Source organism: Cervus elaphus, chromosome 27 (assembly GCF_910594005.1).
Source record: "Cervus elaphus chromosome 27, mCerEla1.1, whole genome shotgun sequence".
Lineage (NCBI taxonomy): Eukaryota > Metazoa > Chordata > Mammalia > Artiodactyla > Cervidae > Cervus > Cervus elaphus.
The window spans coordinates 35,008,821-35,032,267 of NC_057841.1; the positions used below are offsets into that span (position 1 = coordinate 35,008,821).

The window sequence follows — 23,447 nt, forward strand, 5'->3', positions numbered from 1 at the left end:
AAGGATGATGTTTTTTCCCTTTGGTATCAAATTTCCTAAATAACTAGAAGAGGGTCTGATGTGGTTGACATGGTTGAGGTAGGACTAAGGGACCCAAAGCCCCACCTACTTCTTCATCTCCCATCCCACGCTATGGACCCCAGGGCAGCTTTAGAGTTCCTTGGGCTGTAGGGAAGCCATATTTATGTGAATTTTGTATCAAAATAAGGAATTTTTATCCTATCAGTGAACACACAGCAAATAAAGACGTAAGATAAAAAACACATGAAAGAATGGGTGGTGCCATTTAGTTGTTATGATGTGTCAATGCACCAAACTAAGTACATTTCATTAAAATAACCTACATTTCTATTGGAAAACTAATATTCTTACTGCAATATGTATGGAAGGGTAAGTCCTTTGTGTTAAGATTTTAAAGGATATGGCCAGTACGCCTAAATGATGCTGTTAATTAATATGTAAACTGTGAAGCAGAATTCCTAATAGTTTAAAATCAAAGTTGTAGAGATTCTGTAGAGACTGGCTTCCTGCTAATGTTTCTGGGGAAAAGTTTGCAACAAGTTCACTTTTGTAGATTCTAATGCTAACCCTAACCCTAACTGAGTGGCTCAGTGGTAAAGAATCTGCCTGCCAAGCCAGAGATGCGAGTTCGATCCCTCATCGGGAAGACCCCCTGGAGAAGGACTTCAGTTTTCTTGCCTGGGAAATCCCATGGACAGAGGAGCCTGGAGGGCTACAGTCCATGGGGTCGCAAAAGAGTGGGATGTGACTTAGTAACTAAACAACAACACTACTACTGACCTGATGGTCACTTCAGTGTCTTTCATCAGAACCGCCCCCCACTCTGGCAGTGGTGACATGTGGCACACTGGCTAGCAGACAAAAGTGAGCAATTAAACACATTCTCTGGGACTCCAGGTTTCTTTCATAGTGTATTTTGGAGTTTCACAGACTGTACACTGTACAGTCTTTCCATTAGTGTATAGACCAGGGGTTCTCTACCTTTTTGATAGCAGGATGCCTTGACACTTAAAAATTATTGAAGACCACAAAGCACTTTGGTGTACATGGGTTACTGTGTACTGAGGGGCTTCGCAAGTGGCGCTAGTGGTAAAGAATCCACCTGCCAATGCAGAGGGTGCAGGAGAAGTGGGTTCGATCCCTGGATCAGGAAGATCCCCAGGAGTAGGAAATGGCACCCACTCCAGTGTTCTTGCCTGGAGAATTCCACGGACAGAGGAACCTGGTGGGCTACAGTCCGTGGAGCCGCAAAGGGTCCACTGCGACTTAGCGACTGTGCACACTCACATTATGTATTAATATTTTCCATATTAGGAGTCAAAATTGAGAAACATTTTAAACACAAAAATACACAAATTTGTGATCCTATTAGCTGTCAGAGAAATTATATCTTCACTTGTCAAGTAGCCCTTAGAAAATGCCACTGTACACTCATGAGCTAATGAGAGCATAAAGGGAAAACAGTATTTTAATGTTATTACGAAAATAGTCTTAACTTCACAGACTCCTCACAAGGATCTAGGAGACCCTCGGAGGTCCCCAAGCCACACTTTGAGAACCGCTGGTATAGAAGACATAGTATAGAACACAGAACTCAGTTTTTGAGTCTTTATGACTTTATGAGGTCAAACATCTCTCAAAACACCTCTGACTCATTCATTCACATTGTGATCTGAGCCACAATAAGACTTCTTTCACAATCCAAAGCTGTGGACTTACTTTTCTAACCCCACCTCAGAATCATACATATTTGGCCTTAATGTGAATACTCAGACTCAAAATGTGTATCACTCCTTCAATAAAACAATATTTATAGTTAGTTAATGTGTGATAATTATTACAAAGCTAGTATCCACAGTCATTGAAATATCTATGTAGGTCTGTTTTCTAAAATCTTCAGTAGTAACAGTGGCTTTTAATTTCAATACATTAAGAAAAATGGGTCAGAGCTTACTTTTTTCTAATTTTGAGACCTTTTGGATTTTTATGATTTAAACTTAGGGGCTCATAGTTCCGTGCATTTGTCTTCATCCCCACATCACTTCACACCTGTGCTTAGAGGATGGAGTTAATATGACTTTAAAATATTTATTTTAGTTCCTATATAGAGAGTAGTTAGAGTAAGGATACTAAAAAAGACGGTTTTGTTAATTTCTAAGAATGAGGGGGGAAATCAGTTGAAATTGAGGTGGCAAGAGAAAATAAGATCAGTAACCAAAATAATAACCGAGTAGAAAATGGAAGCCCTTTTACCAGCCCACAGTATTTCATTCCTTGGTATGGAAAATTAAGAGATTTTAAAATTGGTCCATGTCATTCCACTTAAACTCATCTACTTTTTTATGCCACTAGTTCAGAAAGAAGGATTTTTCACAAGAGGCATTTTATAAACCAAATGCAATGCCCAGGAACTGGAGATCGGCAATTGGAAAGCATATAGTTTATTTGGCTCTTATTTTAGAGTGAGACTAATAGGGTAATTTTATAGAATTGCCCAGGAACAACATCACTGTAGTTGGGCTTCCCAGATAGTGCTAGTGGTAAAGAGTCCACCTAGCAACACAGGAGACCTAAGAGACATGGGTTCGATCCCTGGGTGGGGAAGATCCCCTGGCCAAGGGCACGGCAATCCACTCCAGTATTCTTGCCTGGGAAATCCCATGGACAGAGGAGCCTGGAGGGCTACCGTCCATAAGGTCGGAAAGAGTCAGACACGACTGAAGTATCTTAGCACACACACACCACTGTGGTCATGGTGCATAAATGATTTAATGACCATAATAAACAATTTACATTTCTTTCACTGTTTATACCTATTTGAAAACACAAAAACATCTTTTCAAGGATAGAAGTGCTTTGTTGGGTATAAAATCTCACACATACACACATGGAGATGTGTTGTTTTCATTAACATCACCTACAATACTAGTCAGAATTCAGATAGTTCCTCATAATACACTATCCATCTTTAGGAATGAAGGACTCAAGTGTCATCCTTTGACATTACAGACCACAACTGCTTTTAGAATTAAGCAAGACACAACTTCTGTTTCTATGAACACTCCATCTATGACTTGCCAGTGTGGAAGCTATTGTCTTCGCATGACCCTGAATCCTTTCTGACCAGAAGTTCCAAATGCCAGTCCAGAGAAGTGTAATGTGTAATTCCTGGCAGGATATCATATTTTCTTCTGGTAGACTTTTCCTCCCTTCTTGCAAGGAATTCTAATATACTTCAAAGGCCACCTAGCCTGCTGGTCGGGAAGATGTGCTTTGGAATAAGAGTGCATTATTTGAACTAAGTTAACATTTTGTTATTTTAAAAGCAAATGAATATGTTGAATGTTTCACATGTTTTCCTAATAGACCTCAAAACTTTTTCTGCAAAACTTAAGGAAGCTGCTTTGAGAGAATAGTATGGTCCAAGAATAATATCCTACAATGCATATTTGTATCCAGAATGGTTTATACAGGTGTGAGCAAGTGGTGTGTTTGTAAAAATTCTGTTGAATAGGCCACTTTCTTTCAATACAGTAATTACTGTTTCATTGGTGCCTCTAGAAAAGCTACAATTCAATGGCAGAGATCAAACCATCCTCTTCCAATGGGTCCCCATAGAAAGTTCTCTGAAGCATCATGTCATGAATGTAATGGACTTGGAGGGAATTCCGGTGGTGGGAAGAGAGGGAATTGGCCTAGTTGAACTTGAGGCTCTGAGATTTCTGGTATTAAGTTTCTTTTGAGTCAAAGATTATTTTGATACTTGATCTTTTCTTCATTAGTCCGTGGATGCAGTATTTTCCACATGGAAAATACAGAAGTGATTTGACATTCTGAGGGACACACCAAGACTTTCAGGTATCACTGAAGTTTAAATACATAATGGTCTCTACAGCTGTTTGGTTTACTTCTCAAATCACTTTCCCACCAGATCAACCTGAGTTTGATGGATATTTTTCACACCACAGCTTAATTGTTGCTCAAGTTCTATGGTCATATTTCTGAAAGAAAAATGAATTACTCCAAAGGGATGGGATGCATAGGACAACAATACAGCATTGAAGTGTGGCTGCCACGTGGCTGACTGGATCAACTCACTGACTTAGCTCTTTACCTAAACCAGCCTTTTAATAATTGTTATACAGGCCCATGCCTCAGAGTATTAAGTAACACTTTGTTGAGGTATTTAAAGGTCCTTGTTGGGACTTCCCTGGTGGTCCAGTGGTTAAGGCTCCACACCTTCACTGCAGGGGCCATGGGATCCACCCTTGCTTGAGGAACTAAAATCCCACAAGCTGCATGGCCTGGCCAAAAATAAAACTAAAAATAGAAGGTTGAACGTATTTTTTTTTTAAAGTGAACCTTAAAAAAATGTCCTTGTTAACAGCCCAACCACAGATGCCATACTGTAGATTGCTATCATTGCCTGTGTCATTATTTGGTAAAAATATATATATATTGATTGATTTAAAATCTTTATAAAATTATAATTTTATCATTTTAAATTTACCACGGCCCCAAGCTCTCTATGACATATCAAAAATAATTAGAAATATATCATCTTTACTGTCTACTAGAAAAGATAAGATTTGCATATGATTAATGTTCACATGAGGTAATATGTAATAAATAGTTCTAAGTATTCCAAGAGAAGATGTTTATTCTCCAGCTGGGATAATCGAGAAAGCCATCACGTGGGAGGCATTCAAGCTGGTTTTGAAGGACGGATATGATTTTGATATCTGTGAATGTGAGAGAGATCACCATCCATAAAAATCTCAAATAATGATTATTTTAAAAATAGCTTTTATGGGGTTTTTTTCCACTTGTTTTATTTTGCTTTGATTTCTCTATAGGCAGCTTAGTGCAAGGGAGAGGGCATGAAGTACAGAGAACAACCACCAGAGTTTGATTTTGGTCATTGTTCCTTACGAGCGATGGACTCTGAGCCTTGGTTTTATCATTGGTAAAATGGGCATGTAGGAGACAACAAAGCATTGTGCCCAGTTCCCAGGGTCCTGCTGAGAGTGCAGTGGAGTAGCTGATACTAAGCCCTCAGGGCAGAGTGTGAAAGAGGAGAGGCCTTGGAGGAGCTCTGCTTCCCAGGTCCTCTCCCTGTTCCCTCTCGCTGACCTCAGTAAACAAAATCAAGATCCATCATTACCTGGAAATAAAACCTCTATACCAGACACGTCCTGTTTCCTTACTTCTCTGTTCTAGTTCACTGGAATAATTTCCCAATTAATCATACCTTGACATAGTTTCATGTTAACTGGTTTCCAGGTAAAAATTCTTATTTTTAAGCCTTCATGTTTTTCAAGGGATATAAGAGCCTTGCGCTTCTTTTTATTTTTGGTTTTTCTTTTTAGCACACAATGGGAAAACTGAACGTTAAATTTGCTTTCAGAAACGTTATTTCAAAACCCTACCCTTCTTCCCACCCTCTTTCCAAATTAAAGATAAGTGGCCAAAATGAAAAGTTTTATCTGGGCCCTTTACGTAAGACAAGGTAGGATCTAAGTGTGGTGTGGGGAAAGGTTTATTTTAGATTTATTTTGTTTTCATTTTTTAATCTGGGTCAGGTGGAAATTCTCTTTTGCAAACAAGAGAAGTGGAAAAGTGTGTGTTACTGCTCACAGCACTTCTATACGAAGTGCCTTTAAAACCGTGTGGGCCCCCCCCCCATACTCTTCTTTTCACAACTTTTCTGTAGTTTTCCATTGCTTTTTTATTTCTAACAGAGCTTGAAATAGCTTTCATTATTCCCAGGTGGCACTAGTGGTAAAAGAACCCACCTGCCAATGCAGGAGATGTAGGATATGTGGGTTCGATCCCTGAGTAGGGATGATCCCCTGGAGGAGGGCATGGCAACCCACTCCAGTATTCTTGCCTGGAGAAGTCCATGGACAGAAGAGCCTGGTGGGCTACAGTCCCTAGGGTCACAAAGAGTCAGACATGGCTGAAGCGACTTAGCATAGCATACCATGGCATCCACACTCCAACTGGAAGACTCAGAGAACCCTGTCCTGCTTTGTCTCTAATCATTCGGTTTCCCTTTGGGACCCTCAGATTGGAAAGAATTGCCTATCACTGCAACTGGCCCGCCATAGCCAGGTTCCATATTGATCATTTGGGAGAGGACAGTCAGTGTACGGGGTGGGAAGAGACATAACAACACACGTCTTGCCTCTTCCTGGGTGGCCTGCGCCTGGTACCTTCGTTCTCCACTTCCTTCCATCCATCGGACCTCTGTGTGTCTCTTGTTCTCGGGGCCAAAATCACACCCCTAAACACACCTTATAGACGCGGAAGTCTGCAGGAGTGTAAATCATGTCGAGTGAACATGTGGTTCTGGAACTGGCCCACTTCTCCACCGCCTCCTTTCTCTGCTTTGTGGCCTTCGGGGCTTTTGAAGTAAATTGGTGCTACAGCAGCTTCCACTTAATTTGCTCAGTGGTTAAATTGATCTATCTCTTTTATTTGATCGGATCTCCAGGAACCGAATCATTTGCATTGATTTATTGATCGGAGCTGTGTTTTCACCATTACTTTTGATCACTTTCAGCTGTTAATATTGGATAATTCAATCAGGATTGATTGGCCTTACCATTGAAGGCAGAAAGTTAATCATATAGGACAAAGAAATAGGGCACCACTCACCTCGATTTGACTGTTTCCTTCTCTCTCTCTCACCCTTCTCCTCCCACCCTGCATCCACTCTTTTCCTGTCATCTAAGCAGTAGCAAAAAGCTGGGGTTTTTCTTTAGTAAAGAAGGGAGTTTAAAATTTTATAGCATTCACAGTGCATCTAAAGATGAGGTAGTTTTATTCTGCTTTTAATAAAACTGCACCTAGAAATTAAGCAAACATCCATCCAGAAAGATGGATAAGCAGGATTGTCACAATGAACTCATTTGGACTCAATGAGTGAATGCATTTTCAATTACCCGTTTTGTACCAATAAATGCCTAATCTGTGTATGCATGCTTGGAGGCATAGCCTGGGCTCACCTTTTTCTGAATTTGGCCCTCACCGCCTCACCATGTGTCCTGCTCATCAGATTTTCAAGAATCAAGCGGTTAATAGGACCAAAGGAAGAGCAACAGAGGTCTCGGCCAATAAGCGAAAACCACTTTATTTACATTTGACTCATTTCTGCGGCACCCCAGCTCAGTTTTTAAAAATTCTCCATCCATTAATTTCTCGATGTTCCTATCGACGGCTGGTTTTTGCCGTTAAAAGACAGAGCACCACCTCCCCGTTCTAAGACTCGTTCCCTCCCTCCAACAGCCCTGTTGTTAGCGATCTGCCATGACATTATTTTTTTGTCTGGCCCAGAGTTGACGACAGATGGCCATCTCCGAACTGCCATCAGTGCGACTTTATGGAGCATTCAGCTAGGGTGTACTGAAGAGCACTGCGGCCAGTATGCCACCCCCTCCTCTCCCCCCACCCCCTGGAAACGTTCATCACCTCTGCCACAGCCCGCTTTGGCTGGGCTCTGCTGGCCCTGCTGTCTCCTGGGCCGCCAAGTCAGCTTGCTGCCACGGCACCAGAAGATCCGCCTCCATCAGGAATGAGAAACTGCGGGCACGGCCGTCCTACAAAGACAGCTCTCTGCCTCGGCGCTTTAGCAGTCCGATCCCCGGGAGAGAGCTGGACCTCCACGTCTCTAGAACATTCCACAATCCAGGGAGGCACCTTGAAGTCCCCACACGTGTTCCTGTTTCAGATGTTCGGTCCACACACGGATCAGTTTCGTCCACGTTCGCAGAGACATGATGCCAAGAATAGACGCTTTGTGTTTGCAAGCTTCGATCAGACTCTTGGAAAACACCACTTCGGTATCCAACTGCTTGTGGCAATTAGAGTCAGAGAGAGGATCATCATGGGCTTCGATGCTCAATTCCCTAAAATGAGCAAAGAATTCACTCCAGCATCTTCCGATCCATCGACATGGCAATCCCTTGGCCGGCCGCATGAAACGAGCTGTTGCTGAGCGTTTGGAGCAAGATTGATAGGCTGTTCTTGATCGAGTTTGCTAAGGCCAGGCGGCTTCAGAGCCAAGCGTGTATTTTAAGGGGAATTCACATTTGTATCCTTTATTGTTATATTTGCAGCGAACCTACACTCCTAACAGGCTCTGCCCTGCAGCTATGAAGGAACGCGTTCCCCCTCATCCGGGAGAGAGCGGGATTCTGTGAAAGCCCGCGATGTGGCAGGCGAGAAGAATAGTGCTTAAAAGCCGTGCTCGCAGTTCTGTCATTTAGAACAGCAACTCCAAGGCTTTAAATGGGGGTGAGAGGCAGAGTAAACGAGGCCTTTAAAAGTGGTGAAATTCTAAACCGCCTAAAATAACAGGCCTCCTTCATTGATAACTTCATTGAGGGAGTGATGTCGGGGAGCTCACTGGCCAGGACCTGCTTTCACTTTCCGGTAAAGAGGAGGGCAGCGTTTGCAGAGGCAAGGCTTTCCCCCTTGTACCCAGAGTGTCTGGGAAGCCGGCAGGCTTTCTTTAGTGGCTTCCTCTGGCTTTGATGTGGCCCCTCAGCTGGCAGATAGACCATCTCTTGCTAGAAACCCGAATTGCCCGTAAAAGGTTTCCTTTTTTGCATTGCCAAGACTTAATTTTATAATCATCTGACTTCCACCACTGGGCACATCTGCGAAGTGTGTGCGTCTTCTAGACACATAAAAGGCTACTGTGACACCATCAGCTACCAGCAGTGTGCTTGGGAGTTTATAAGCGGGGAGAGGTGTTTGTGCAGGAAGATAGAACCGTCTATTCGCCGTGAGCCAGGCTCTAAGACCTCACCCCCGTGCTCAGTTATAATTCATGACAATACTGGTGGGAAGCCCTCATCTCTCTGTGGAGTTAATGCATCTCCACTGAAGCCTGCTGCGAGCACCCTGCGTCCCCGCCCACCATCTGTGCCTCCACTTGCAAGCGCAGGCTCTCTCTCTCTCTCTCCTCTCCATTCCTCACTCTTTCCTGAGATCTCTTGGTATTAATATTGTCAGGCTACTCCCCACTTTGTAAAGGTGACTCTCCAAAACAGGCTTGTTGTATTACAAGTGGAAGGGCTGGAAGGGATGCCTTCCACTGTGGTGAAATGTCTCATTTGGAAAATGTCGATTAGAAAAGGATGAGGGGGCAGCGGTGCCCTTAAACCAGTCGCAACCTCCAGGGTGGTCCAGGATGCTCTGCCAGTCCCTGGCTAGTAAAGGGACACCTGTGGTCCATGGTGGGCGGCCTCACAGGGTAGACATGACGATTCAGGTTAATCCTGTTCTGAGCCAGAGTGCAGAGTCTGGAGCTGAATCTGAGAGATGCTTGCCCGCTCTGTCCAGGGGCTTGGACCAGCTGTGGGGGCCAACCCAGTCCTGCACACCAGCCCCTCTGTGAGGAGGTGCCGGCCACCTTGAGAACAAGAGCAGTTGTCCCAGGGCTACCCAAAGCCTCAGCTCAATACGGTCAAGCCTTGGGCTTTACAGAACCCGCCTAAAATAGCTACGGTCACTTGTGAAGCGGAATGAGCAGAGGTGACCAAACTCCAAAGCTCCCCGCAGCCCAGAGCCGGCAGTGGTTTGTCGCTAGCCTGTCCCAGCTCCTGGGTACCCTCTGCCTCCCTCTTCGCCTCCCTGATTCCCACTCCCCACTCTGCTGGGAGCCCCCGAGGGTGATGGGCCACGAGGCCAGTGTGGGTTCAAATAAAAGATGACCGCGCACCTCCTTGAGCGCGGCTGACCCCAGATGAATGTTTAATGTTTCACAATATGTGCTCTTAACAGGGCCCGTTGTTAGTGCTCCTTTAATAAGATAAAGCAAAACCAGGCCGGGGACACCAGCAGATGAATTTAATAGATGTGATGCCATGAGCTACCTCCTGTGTTAGACAGTGCTAAAACAGCCTTTCTCTACTTGAGACTCGGGCTCACCCCAAGAGCCGTCCCAGCTCCGGAGGCGAGGTGAGAGGTCACCCACTAAGACGGTAGCACCCACACTGCCGTTCAGCCTTGTGTGTAATTGGTTCCGAATCTCCTCCTGACGTCTGGCTGGTGCTCGTCCCGTCGTCTCGCTCACCCTCCCAAGGAAAAGTAGGGCAGGGAGCTGGCGGTGCGCCCCTGTCCAGGTTTTCCTGGGTGAAAGATCACTTGGAGATGACACAGCTGAGTAGTCAGCCTGAAATCCTGGTTGGTATTTTATTAATTTTGCACCAAGATAAATCCTGAAATTCTGACAAACTCCATGACAGGTGAAATTCCTTCTTGCAGCATCTGCTCAGCAAGAGGCTGCTCATTTCGTTCTGTTCCGAGGCAGGCAACAGGAGGGCAGCTTTATAATCAGCCCTCAAAGGACCCCCAGCCGCCCCAGAGTCTCCGGCTGATTGAATAACTCCTGGGCCTCTTCCCCTAGGCCTCCATCAGCGGGGGTCCTGTGGAAAGCAATCTCCTGCAGACTGGCACTGAAGAGCGCTTTAAACCACCATTTTCTGCTCTCCAGAGGAGCCTAGAGTACTAAAAGATAGATGGACTGCAGATATTTTATGAGAAACTGTCAGAAGAAGAGCAGAGTAAATGTTTTTTTTCTTCTTCTTCTCCGAGTCACACACTACATCACTGTTGAATTTCTCCCAGAATCTTTTACATTTAAAGTAAGAAATTAATTGGTTGCTAACCTTTCACTCCCCTCTCCCTTCTTCCTCGTTGTCTTCCTCTCCCTTTATTTTTTTTTCCTTAAATATTCACACAGAGGCCCTTTGCTTAACCACAGTTGCAGAAAATCAGTACCATTTGCAATGAAATATTTATAATGACAGAATGAAAAATTGGATTCATTTTCTGGACTGTAGCCGAACAGTCTGCAACTTTGTGTGGTATTGTTAGGCATTCCCCCCCCTTCCTCCCTTTCATTGGAAGCTTGTTCGAAAACAGGACACATGGACGTTTACCTATGCTTTGGAGGGCGGCCTACCAAAACACAGAACCCGTTTCTGGGCTTTTTTTTAAGGGAGAGAAGAGCTTATTTTCGTCTGTGCTGCCACGTGGGGGGCACTCAGGCTGTGGCCCATAAAAAGGTAGAGAGGATGTGAATCCGGTCAAAAGAAAGAGTGTTGGCTCTGCGGGGAGGAGCTGGGACAAGTTTATAGGGAAGGCAGGAGACGGTCTGGCCCACACTGTCCGCACTCTGAGCTGAGTACAGACAGCAGCCACAGGCCATGGAGGCTCGGGCAGATTTATTTGGGAAGTGCTGAAGGCAGGACAGAGGTGTGCCAATAGATACTGAAATACCGGGCCTCACCTTCTCTTTTCCCCTTAGCGTTTGCTGCCATGGGCTTTCTTTCCACGTGATCCCATATACAGAGCTGCCTTCTTTCTAACCAGGGTTGACGACTGCATTTTTTTCCCCCCAGAGATGAAAGTCAAAAGGATTTGCTAGGACAGTCCAGCAGGCTTGTACTTCAAACAAGCCAGCCTCACCCGGGCAGGGCCACCACAATGCATCCATTCTTCTTCCTCGACTTGATTGGATTTGCAGCAAGATGCCTGTGAAGTGCATTCCAGGTTCCCAAATAAGTTTTCACTTACTACTGCACAGCCAGGCCAGGAGAGCCGGTCCACTTCTCCTCCCTCCTTTGTCGAAGCCTAATAGGGTATTCACCTCCATTCCCGGGACCCCTGCTCAGGCTCCCAGGCCAGCCCTCTGACTTAACCTTTCATCTGTTCCTTGGGTCTAAATAGTTAGCGTTGTTTTCTTTAGGTAGTTCCCCACCCCCCCACCCCCAAGTGAGAACAGTTCTAACAGGTTTCAGCATGAATACAGGCCAGTCCAACTCAAATCTGTGGGTTTCGCTCACTGAATTCGCATCCTGCATTGCCGACTCCACAAGATCAATAATCCATATTTTAGTGTATAATAAAGGCTGCCTGTAATTGAATTAGCTCATTCATTCCATCTGATTAGCCCTGTTTTATTCATGGAGAGGAAAAATAATACAAACGTACCTTCTCCAACCTATTGCATGATGTGAATGTAAAAGAGCCCTCAGCACTGTAAAACACATTTATAAAGATGATGGAGCGTTAATTTCAGTATTTGTTTATCCTAGGAATAGGAATAATGTGAGACACATCACGCTGCACTTTTGTGGTGATAACTTTAATGTTCACATCTACTGTGTCAATCTGTCTTCTAGTCAGCCTGGCATGAATAGCCTATAATAGGTCTCTCTTCTGACCAAAATCAAGAACACTCCTCAGTTCTGAAGGACAGCTGGGATAAACAGTCTCTGGTACTTGCCCTTGGAGAGATCCACCTTAAGAGATTTTACCCGGAGGTCATTACCTCTTATCCATCCTTGGATTACCATTTGCAAGCCTTTTGATTGCGTTCAGTCTTCTCTTTGAGGCAAAATTTTAGCACAGGTTTGAACCTGGGTGATGAGAAACACTGAACAGAAAAGTTGTTCCTCATTATTGAGACCCCAGGCTCTCAAGACATAGCCCAGCTTGTGTGTGACGTGTACTTGCTCAGAGGTTTCGAGTTGTTACACAGGCTTCTAGGTCTGTCTTTTCATTGCCTCCCCTGAAAAAAAAAAATGATTTGGAGAAGGATGCTGACAGTTCAGCAGAAATGGGGTGTGTTCTGACACCAAGTGCATTGTAGCTTAGGAATCTAGCCTGAAGTTATTTTCTGTAGCATTTCTTTGATTCAGAGGAGAAAAAGAATTTTCCTTATAAGTGTATGTTTTAGGATGTGACAATAACTATTCTCCGTGGCTGTACATGAGTTCATCAAAATGTTTCCACTTATCCATTATTAGTACTGGCTTTCTGGAGGACCAAGGGTAAGGGGGAAAAAATGTTTGGGCATTAGTTTTTCAACAACTTAGGTGAGTCTGAAATATATTCCCAAGTAAATGGGAACTGTAATCATGGCAGGTTGAGAATCAATCTTTTCTGCAGACCAGGAAAGGATCAGTGAATAGCATTCATTTAGGTACTGCCAGATGTATTTCTGCAAGGGGCGTGCCTTGCCAAGCACTTTGGGTGATTTTAAGTGTTATTAAGCAGACTTACGGGCCCTCAGGACAGACGTAAAGGACCCCGGGGCAGAAATTCCTGGTGGAGGAACATTCCAGGGCAAACGCATCCTCAGAAAGAGAAGCGCCCAAATGCAGACTGGATTTGAATAGCTAACAACTCTGGGAATATTTCTCTTCCTCTTGTCCAGCTCCTTCTGTGTCATGGCTGGTTTGCATTTGTGTTTGAAGTGCCAGGCGGTTTAATGAAGTTATTCTTTTATAAATTTTGCAACACTGAACCAAGCATGAGGGCTTTAAATTAGAATAAGTGCCACTTCTGTGTGGCAGGTTCCTTTGAGGACTGATTAGAATGAGGCCTCCCGCCGCCCGGTCCTTTCTGCACGGCAGCCTTGGTGCATGGGCTTGTTTACAGCTCACCTTTGAATTTGCACAAGCGTGCACTGTGCCTGCAGCCTGGCCCTCTGATAGCGGAAGCTGTCTTCCTTCCAGGATCATGTTAAATACTTCACTTTAAGGAGTTATTTTTTTAATTATATTGCTTTATCGTAATGAATTAAAATGAATGTGGAGTAGCAAATTATATAAGGATGTGAGGGTGATAGATTACTCTCACCATAGCTACCGCACATCTTTGTGTGGGGGAATTAAGGGGCTGTCTTTCTAGAAGCTATGTGCACCGTGAGGGGTGAGGAAACTGTTCCACAGAGATCAAGAAGCAGAGTCAGAAAAGATGCCCAGGAAATAGGAAGAGAATGGGAGTGTAATCGGTGGGTTTATGAAGCAAATAGAGGCTCTTTTGGACAGAGTTGGGGGTGGAGTATAGTTCTGCCATTTGAAGACCTGAAAGATTCTGAAACAAGAAGAGATGAGGGGCAAAAGGGAATCCATGGATATCTAAGACCACAAAGTTCCACGTAGGATGAGAGATGCGCTTAGCGTTCCTGATTTCCTCTCTCCCTGCCTGGGTGCACTGGCTAATAACCAGGGGTGATTTCAGAGGAGGAGGAGACAGGGGGTTTGAAACTTTCTCCAGTACACAAAAATATTTAGGGAAAGGGGAAAGGAAAGGGAATATGCAAGATTGAGAAAAAAAACAACCACCAAACTTGAGTGCAGAATTATTTCTCCTTTCTTCAAAGGAGGATTTTTTTCTTTTAATTTAAAGTGAGAGACACCCAAATAGAATTGGGCTTGTGAAATATTTGTATTTTGAAAGGATTTCCTTAGAATTTAAAACAAAGCCTACTTGGGGATCCTTCTAATTGCATTCTCATGCAAGCATGGAGTTTGCAAGCATGAGGAGTTTCACCCGTAGAACCCAGGCTCGCATGTAACTCCCGGCTCCATGGCACATGCTCATGCCAGCATCCAGTGTAGGCATGGGTGTGTACATGGCCACATATGCACACACACTTGTCCTTCTGAAGCTTAATTCTGGAAATTATTGGGCTTCCCTGGTGTCTCAGACTGTAAAGACTATGCCTGCAATGCAGGAGACCCAGGTACAATCCCTGGGTCGGGAAGATCGCTTGGAGAAGGGCATGGCAACCCACTCCAGTATTCTTGCCTGGAGAATTCCATGGACAAGGGAGCCTGGCAGGCTACAGTCCATGGGGTCGCAGAATCAGACACGACTGGGCTACTCACACACACACACACACACACACACACACACAGAAATCAATACATTGTCCTCTCCTAGTTCTATTCTTTGTATGTGTATTTACTACAGCACATGCCCTAGTAGACAGTATTTGGTGGCTTATGATGAGGAAAGATTGTTTTCTGTTATTCTTCATGATTTATAACATGTTGACTTACTCTCACAGTGAGTTTACCTCCTAGACAGCACGGCAGTGTTTTTAATGATAAGAAATAACATATACAAGAAAGTGGCATTTCTTTTGCTTTTTGTCCAAGTTCAAGACACTATTTTTCATAATTATTGGGAACTGGTTGAAGGGAATCCTTGTCCATATCAAGTGGAAAAGCAGGAAGAGTTCTTGCTTCCTCCTCCTTCCTACAAAGGTTACCCTTTGAATATCAATTACTATGCCTTGTGCTTCTCCCATTCTAATCAGATGACCTTTTGCGTCTGGTGGACCAGAGTTTAAATCCTAAGCCTGCCAGTCAGTTTTTAAATCAATGCCCTGTTCCAACAGCTTCCAGGTACATAACTTTCAATGGATTTCAAAAACAGGAGTGAAATAAGCAATGCGGGTGGAAACTTGCCGCTGACGGTCAGACAGCCCAACCTGACTGCAACATCTTGGGCCAAGTAGTGTGACGGTGGGTCATTTCACTAACTGAATGCTTTACCAGAAAACTGCTGTGATTCAAAATCTAAGAGAAAAGGGAGGAGCAGGAAATATGTAACATTTGCAAGAGGACATTGCTGAGCAATTATCAATTTAACCTCCCATTCTTTGCCGCTCATTACTACACGAGGCTGTTGAATATTTAATAGAAATTTGTTTAATTGTGTTTGACTCGGTGGGGGGCTGGGGTGGGTGGGGGCCAGGAGGGGGTGCGCTGAATGTAACTGGAGTATCCTGAGTCAGTTGTGTGTGCCCAGAAGCCAGGCAGAGAGGAAATTTATATTCGCGCAAGAAGAACACATTTCAGTGTCAGCCAAGCCTTCTTTTTCCTTCCTTCCACAGATTTATTTATCTTTAAGGTATCTAAAATTAGAGCACGAAGAAGGGGCACTGTTCACGGATGTAAAATTGGAAGGAGGTCATTCTTAACCTTGTTTACAGATGTTCTAGTTTAGAAAGCGCCAGTGTGATAAATTAAACATTACAGGGGGAAAAAAATTAAAGCTTAGCAACAACTGGCACATGGACACATCTGTCTGTGAAGCACTGACTTAATCCCTGAATATCTTATTAGACTGTATTGCCTATCAAAGCCTTCTGTCTCACAATACACTAGGATCCTGCAATTCTAGAATCTGAGCAGAATCTTTAAGCTCTGGACTCTCATTTTTGCTGGCTTTCTATAGTTGGATTTAAATTTTCTGTTGGCTCCATGCATGCAAACAGGTCGCTCAACCCATTGTTCTCTTTTAAAAATAAACTTTGCACTTTTAATGTATCTCCCAGTTGCCCTTTGCTCTTTTTAGCCTTTTCTTCCAATTTGGCACCTTATTATTTTTTTTTTTCCTCAATATAGTAGATAGGTCACACCCCTATCAGTTCTTTCAAAAAGGGAACTTTCAAGCTTGTCTTATATGCAAAACAGATAGGAGTCAGCTAGCCACTGAAATCTCACTACAATTTTTAAGTGAGAAATGAGAAACAAAACTTTTACCAAGTTAACGTTGGGCATATATGACCTGTCAGCAGCATTTGTCTCTCTTTGAAGCTGGTGGACCACAGTGGCTTGTTTTATTTCTCTGAAATATTTACTTGTCAAAATACTAGACATTGTTCTATATTAGCAATGTGGTCATGGCATTCTTTTAAAAATGCATCTTTACTTATGTTTTTAAAGACTCACATTAGACTCAGGCTAGACTACTTTGGCTTCCTTGGTGGCTTAGATGGTCAAGAATCTGCTTATAATGTGGGAGAAACTTGGTTTTGATCTCTGGGTCAGGAAGATGCTCTAGAGAAGGAAATGGCAACCCACTCCAGTATTCTTGCCTGGGCAATCCCATGCACAGAGGAGCCTGGCAGACTAAAGTTCATGGGTTGCAGAGAGTTGGACACAACTGAGCAACTAACTAACTTTTCAGGCTACTTTAGGTGGGTATTCTTGAGGTGTCATTCACCAGCATTGGCTTTCCCAGCACACATAGTGAAAATAAGCTCTGTTTAAAGTGACCTCCATCTCCCTGCCCAACCGGATGGATCTCCAGCCCCCCAGGGATCCATCACCCCTGATTCCCATGACTCTCAGCCTGGCTCCCATTTGCCTTCCCCCTGGAGCCTGTCTCTTGTCTTCTAACCTCCTCTTCCTCATCATCACTCCAGCACCAGGCAAGCGTGACTTCTCCAAGAACTGAGCTCAGAAGGTGAGGTGCCCTTTCTCTGTGATCCATGGTACCTGGTGCTCCTGCCCCTGATGGTGCGCATCTGTCTGGGCCCCACAGTCAGCCCAGCGCAGGGATTAGAGCATAGGAACCCGTACCACTCACCAGTTGCTTCTTCGCAGAAGCCAGTTCAGCCATGGAGTTGACTTAAACTCTCTGGGACTTGATTTCATCGTTTATGAAACGGGATGTTGGAACAGATGCTGCTAGAAACCATTTCTTTAGTTCTCTGTGGCATCACTTACATCGCTGACTCCTGCTGTTGAATCTCGACCAGCAAATGAGGGATGATGGCTCTGCAGTTGTTCAGAGTAGGGAGTTGTTTCCATACCTTAAATATTAATTTCCACAGCTTAATGTTTTGGTCCTTTTATACTTTATCATATTGTTAATATTTCTAAAACAGCATTGATTGTCACATGTTCCACCTTTGTTCACTGATGGTACATGGAAGGTCTTAGTAAATTGCTGAATATGTGGATGTTTTTGAGAAATGATTATTCAGACAAGCAATGACACTTATTATATATTTCAAATAATCCTTTTCACAATTTCTCTACAAATGCTCATTCTCATCATTGACCATATTTTTATTTTGTTGTTGTTGTTCAGTCACTAAGTTATGTCCAACTCTTTGTGATCCCATGAACTGCACCACACCAGGCTTCCCTGTCCTTCACTATCTCCCAGACTTTGCTCAAACTCATGTCCATTGAGTCAGTGATGCCAGCCAATCATCTCATCCTCTGTCATCCCCTTCTCTTCTTTCCCAGCATCAAGATCTTTGCCAGTGAGTCAACTCTTTGCATCAGGTGGCCCAAGTATCGGAACTTCAGCTTCAGCATCAGTCCTTCCAATGAATATTCAGTGTTGATTTTATGGCTGTGTTGGGTCTTAATTGTGGCATGCCTTATCTTCACTGCAATACACAGGCTTCACTCTACTTGTGGTGTGTGGGCTCCACAAGTTGCTCCCTGGCATGTGGTATCTTAGTTCCCTAACCAAGGATCGAACCCATGTACCCAGCATTGGAAGGCAGATTCTTAACCACTGGTCCACTAGGGGAATCCCAGAACATATTTTTTAAATGCCATGCAGTATAGTTCCATATGGTATATATGTGTCTCTTTTGCTGTCCTTTTATTTTAATTTGATGGGGAACAGGTACCACGGAGACTGAAGACTAGCTTGTGTCCTCAAGCAGGCATGGCAGGTTCAGTGTGTTTTTAGAACACTAGGCAGTGGTCCTCAGCTGCGGGTAATTTTTTCCTCCAGGGGATATGGCAAGGTCTAGAGGTTTCTGAATCTTTGCGACCCCATGGACTGTAGCCCACCAGACTCTGTCCATGGAATTCTCCAGGCAAGAATACTGGAGTGAGTAGCCATTCCCTTCTGCAGGGGATCTTCCAGACCCAGGGATCAAACCTGGGTCTCCCACAATGCAACCAGATTCTTAACCATTTGAAGCACCAGGGAAAAGGTTTCTGGCTGTCATGACTGGAAAGGTGCCACTGGCATGTTGTTGATGAAAGCCAGGGATGCTGCTAACATCCTAGAGCGCAGAGGAGCAAAGACTTGTCTCTCCCAACAAGCCACTACTGCTAAGGTTGGGAAACCTGGTCTCCCTGGCCTTCCATTTAATTTGTAGGAATCTCCCTCTAGAACAAAGCAACTGAATGACGAGTTTTTGTATAATGACTAAGAAACTGTCTTTTGGGTTTCTTTGGATGAGACAGAAGAACTTTCTACTACAATACATAATCAAGAAGGCTGAGATAACCCAGCCCGACATTTTATAGGCTTTTTAAGCATGAATGTCCAAAGGAAAAATACAAAAAAAAAGAAAAATGTCCTTCAGTGAGATTTATTAGAATGTGAAATTGTTTCCTCTGGGAGGTGTGATGGAAGCTTCATTGCTAAGACCATTAAAAACTAGCCCAGAGTGTAAACTTCGTAAAACAATTTTTGTCCAGCAAGGGGACAAATTCAATAACCTAATAGTCCTTTTCTGTCTTTAACATCGTGTATTTTTCTGATCACTTCTGATGATGCCATTTCACCTTTTGCTGTAATATAGCTTAGTGTCACCCAGAAAGTGCTTTGCAACGTCAGGCCAAGCCCATGCGAACTGTTAAATGTCAAAAGAAAACGCATCAGTGTCTCTCTAAGTTCATGGTGATAACATTACCATATGAAAAAATAAAGAGGGAAATTCTGTCAGTGCAAACATGATCATAAATGCAACATTCATGGCATTAAAGAGAGAGAGGCAAAGCATATCATGACAGACAGTTTGGGAAATTCCATTGCTATTTATCAAAATACAAGAGTGGACTTCATTTTAGTAAATTCTACCAAAGTGAAAACTGTGAACCAGCCACCCCCAGTCACGAAAATCCATTTTATGAATATGTTTTTTACTTTGGGAAATATCATATATTTGTCTTTTAAAGAATATTCATTAAAAGTATGTTGTTATTGTTTATTAGCTAAGTCGTGTCCGACTCTTTGTTTGCAACCCCATGGACTGTAGCCTGCCAGGCTCCTCTGTCCATGGGATTTCTCAGGCAAGAGTACTGGAATGGGTTGCTATTTCCTTCTCAAGGGGATCTTCCCAATGCAGTAATCGAACCGGCATCTCCCGCACTGGCAGGCAAATTCTTTACCACTGAGCCACCGAAATGTATCTCACCAAAATGCACATGCCCATGTATAGGTTCCTGACCTTTACCAGGTAGGGGCCATGAAAACACAATTACCCCAGATTTCCCCAGCTAAAAAGTATATAATTTGTGGTCAAGAGAAACCTTAGGATGGTGAAACGGAGTCTAATTGGTATTGTGGATGATTTGGGTGATTTTTTAGAACATTCTAATGGTACTTACAGAGCTGAAGTAATTCACTTTTAATTAATTTAAAACTATGAGTCCTTTTTGTAATTGTGTGGACTTTGAAAATGTTAATTTATCGCCTTCACAAATCCTGTTAACCTTATCAAGATATTTAAAAGCTGCCTTTCGCCATTGTATTTTTTTCTCTAACCAGTGAGGGGAGATTGCCCAACATCTTCTCTCCATGAGGTGGCTACACTCTTAAAACTGTTTTACTAACAAACAAAGTTGGGAATGAAAAAAAGAGAGAGAGTGGAAATGTAAAAATCTTGATTAGAAAGTATAATTTAATAGAACATGTATCGAACCAAATGTATTGATTAATGTAGAAGATATAGTACTTATATTGATTCAAACCAGAGATTTAGTACTAAAAGCTCTGAGCCAAAAAGCTGTTGCAGATTGCTACAAAAGTCAGTTTAATGCTGTCCTTGAGAGTGCCTTCACAAAGAATTTCTTCTAATGTTTGAGGACTAGGTAGAATGCGGTATATGTCAGTTTGATCCCGGAGGGTTTTATTTTGTACTCTAATAGCTGTTACGAGCCTACATTATATCCAAGGAGTAATTTTCCTTAGGGGTGCCCAGCTCGCTTTGTGTCAATATTCTAGCATTTTAAGTCACGTACAGTATATGCTTCTGGGAACAGGGAAGGAGCCAGCCAGACTCATAATGGTCTGCATTCATTAATAAAGGCAGAGGCTTCTGTCCCTCCATCGCCCACTACAGGGAGGCTTCTTTGGCCTTCAGGGACCCGAGCAGACACATTTAAAGAAAGCTTTATTTTGAGTGGGCAGGAGATGAAATGTAGGACTTGCAGGCATTTCCGAAGTCAGCTATATGCCCGAGCACAGAGGTGACCTTAATGGGTCAAAGAAGAATGCAGGTCAAAAGACTTATTATCCAGCCTGTTGGAAACCAATTGCTTTTGTTTAAAAAAAAAAAATAAAAAATAAAGCAGCAGTGCTTAAAGGTGGATAATAATGTAGAATTCTGTTTGCAGCCTGTAACTGCACGACTGTGTTTGTGTACTGGGATATGCTTCTAGAAAAATAAGAGCATACAGACTATGATAGTGTTTACAGATAAAGGTCCAACCCTGGTGATAAAAGGAAGGGTAATATAATTAGTTAATCAGCAATGATTGATTACGGATGTTTGCATTCTTCAACTAAAGAAAAAACAACATGCTGCCTTGGTGCTGTCACCATCTGTTGAAAGAAACAGCTACATTTAATCTTTCTATTTCTTTTATTTCTTCCCGCCTTGCATTGTTGCAAAGCCACAATTGCCTATTTCCTCTGGTTGGAAAACATCTCATTTAAACTGAATACAACTCCAGTTTAAATTCAGGATTCTAATGGCGTGGTGAATTAGTGGAAAGATTGTTTTGTTTTGTTTTTTTCATTCCTTTTTAAAATGGCTCTTTTTCTTAGTTTTAAAAGCTTGTCAGAATTTGAGACAAAGGGCTGTAAATAGACAAGTCACAGTAAAAATGATTAACATCTTTGAATCAACAGATCTCACAAAACTTCCATTTAGACACAGTTTTTATTTTTATGACTATTGCTACTTAATATTTTGTTGATGCCAACAGAAGGCTACAAAGCACAGACTATGAGACATCGTCTCTGCCAAAATACTGGCTAAGCAAGGGTGATCCATGAGCACCATTTTTGGGGTGGGGACTTAATTTTTCCACCCTGGGAAGGTAGATGGCCCCTGATTTTCCTCTGGAGCTTAACTTCATCGTTGTTATAGGTGCAGATATTCAAATTCACATCAAGATCGCAGGCAAATGGGATAGTTTGGCCAAGGTGAATAGTTACAGGGGATCGTGGGTTTTTATTTTTATTTAAAAATATTTTGCTTGGATTGCATTTTAAATAGGATTAAACCGTTTGACCAGTAAATGTGGTCAGCTCTCAGAAAGAGAGAGGCTGAATTAATCATGTGTTAGCGTGCCAAGCCCAAAATGAGAATTCCAGTCTTGTAAAATGAAAGGCATCTCATATTTTAAAAAGAAATTCATAGTGCTAGAAGGGAATTTTTAAGGTCCTCATCTGTTTTTTAGCTTTCTAAGTTTAATTTCAGGTTTTAGAGGAGAAAAAGAACAAACTCCTTCCAAATGGGGCCCTTTACAGTAAAAAGACTGGGGGTTTTTTGCGTTACTTTTGTTTTAAACCTGGCTATTAAGGTATCATACGTAGATGGATTGTCTTTTAAGCTTTAAGGTGTGTTGTGAATTTAATTTTTTTTAACACAAACCCCTCTCGTGTAAAACAACTGTTCATAACTGGGATTAATGGTTTGCAATTTTCAGTTACTTAGACATGGGGTCTCCAAGAGATGGCTTTTTGCAGAGTAGAATATGGCTCTCTGTGGGATTACAGAACTTTTCTTCTCTTCCTACTTCCTTTTCTGTCATCACCCCTCCCCACCGGCGTTGATGCTGCGCTGATGTTCTCCTCGATTATGTAAAACACTTTCCCTTCATTGGAACAGATATTTTTTCTCATAACCTGTCATTGCATTAAAGTACTTTGGGGACTGTGAATTGCTGTGTAAAATTGGTGAGATTACCCACTGCTTTGTTCTAGTGTAGTGGTTTCCTCCAGACCTAAAGAGCAGAAAACTCTTACAAGAGAAGGCGACTCGCGGATGGCCTGGCAGCATTTTCTCTGCTCTGCTTGTCCCCGTCCCTGTTCTTGCTGCAGGGGTTCACGGCGGGCTCTGTGGTGTGGCTGGTGTGGCTGGCCTGGCGAGGAGCATCAAGCCCCAGGCACCTGCCCTCTCCTTGGGCTTAGCACTTCTCTGGTCTGTTTCATCTTTCCCACTCACTTCTTGTCTCCCTTTCTGAAAAATGTTGTCTGTGATTTTAAAAATACACCCAATTAGGCAGAGGGCTCCCAAGAAGCAACTTCTTGTTTCTCTTATGGGTGGATCTTCAGTGAAGTCTGGAGACGAACACGCTGTCTTTCTCTCCAACCCCTAATCGCCAACCCAGTAACCTGTGCAGCTCAGACACCCATTCCTCCCTCCAGAAAATGAAATCAGGTCATTCATATTTTCAGTGACTCAAAGTACTGTGGAGGGGAGGGGAACAGTCACACCTCAGGGATCCTCCAAGGTGGTGAGGACAAACCCTTGAGGACTGGATCAGAATCACCTGAGGTTTTTGTTTGTTTTGTTTTCCATGCAAATACGCCACATTTCCGGGCTTCCCAGGTGGCACAGTGGTAAAGAATACACCTGCCAATGCAGGAGACCTAAGAAACCTGGTTTCTATCCCTGGGTTGGAAAGATCCCCTGGAGAAGGACATGGCAACCCATTCCAGTATTATTGCCTGGGAAATTCCATGGACAGAGTAGCCTGGCAGGCTACAGTCCATGGGGTTGCAAAGAGTTGGACATGACTGAACACACACACACACACACACACACACACACACCC

The 23,447-nt window shown here is 43.3% G+C and overlaps 1 protein-coding gene across 5 annotated transcripts in view; it reads left to right on the forward strand.

Annotated features, from left to right (window-relative positions):
* The window catches only part of ZNF521 (zinc finger protein 521), a 304,769-nt gene that overhangs the window by 276,614 nt on the left and 4,708 nt on the right, over positions 1-23,447 (forward strand). The window lies entirely within an intron of this gene.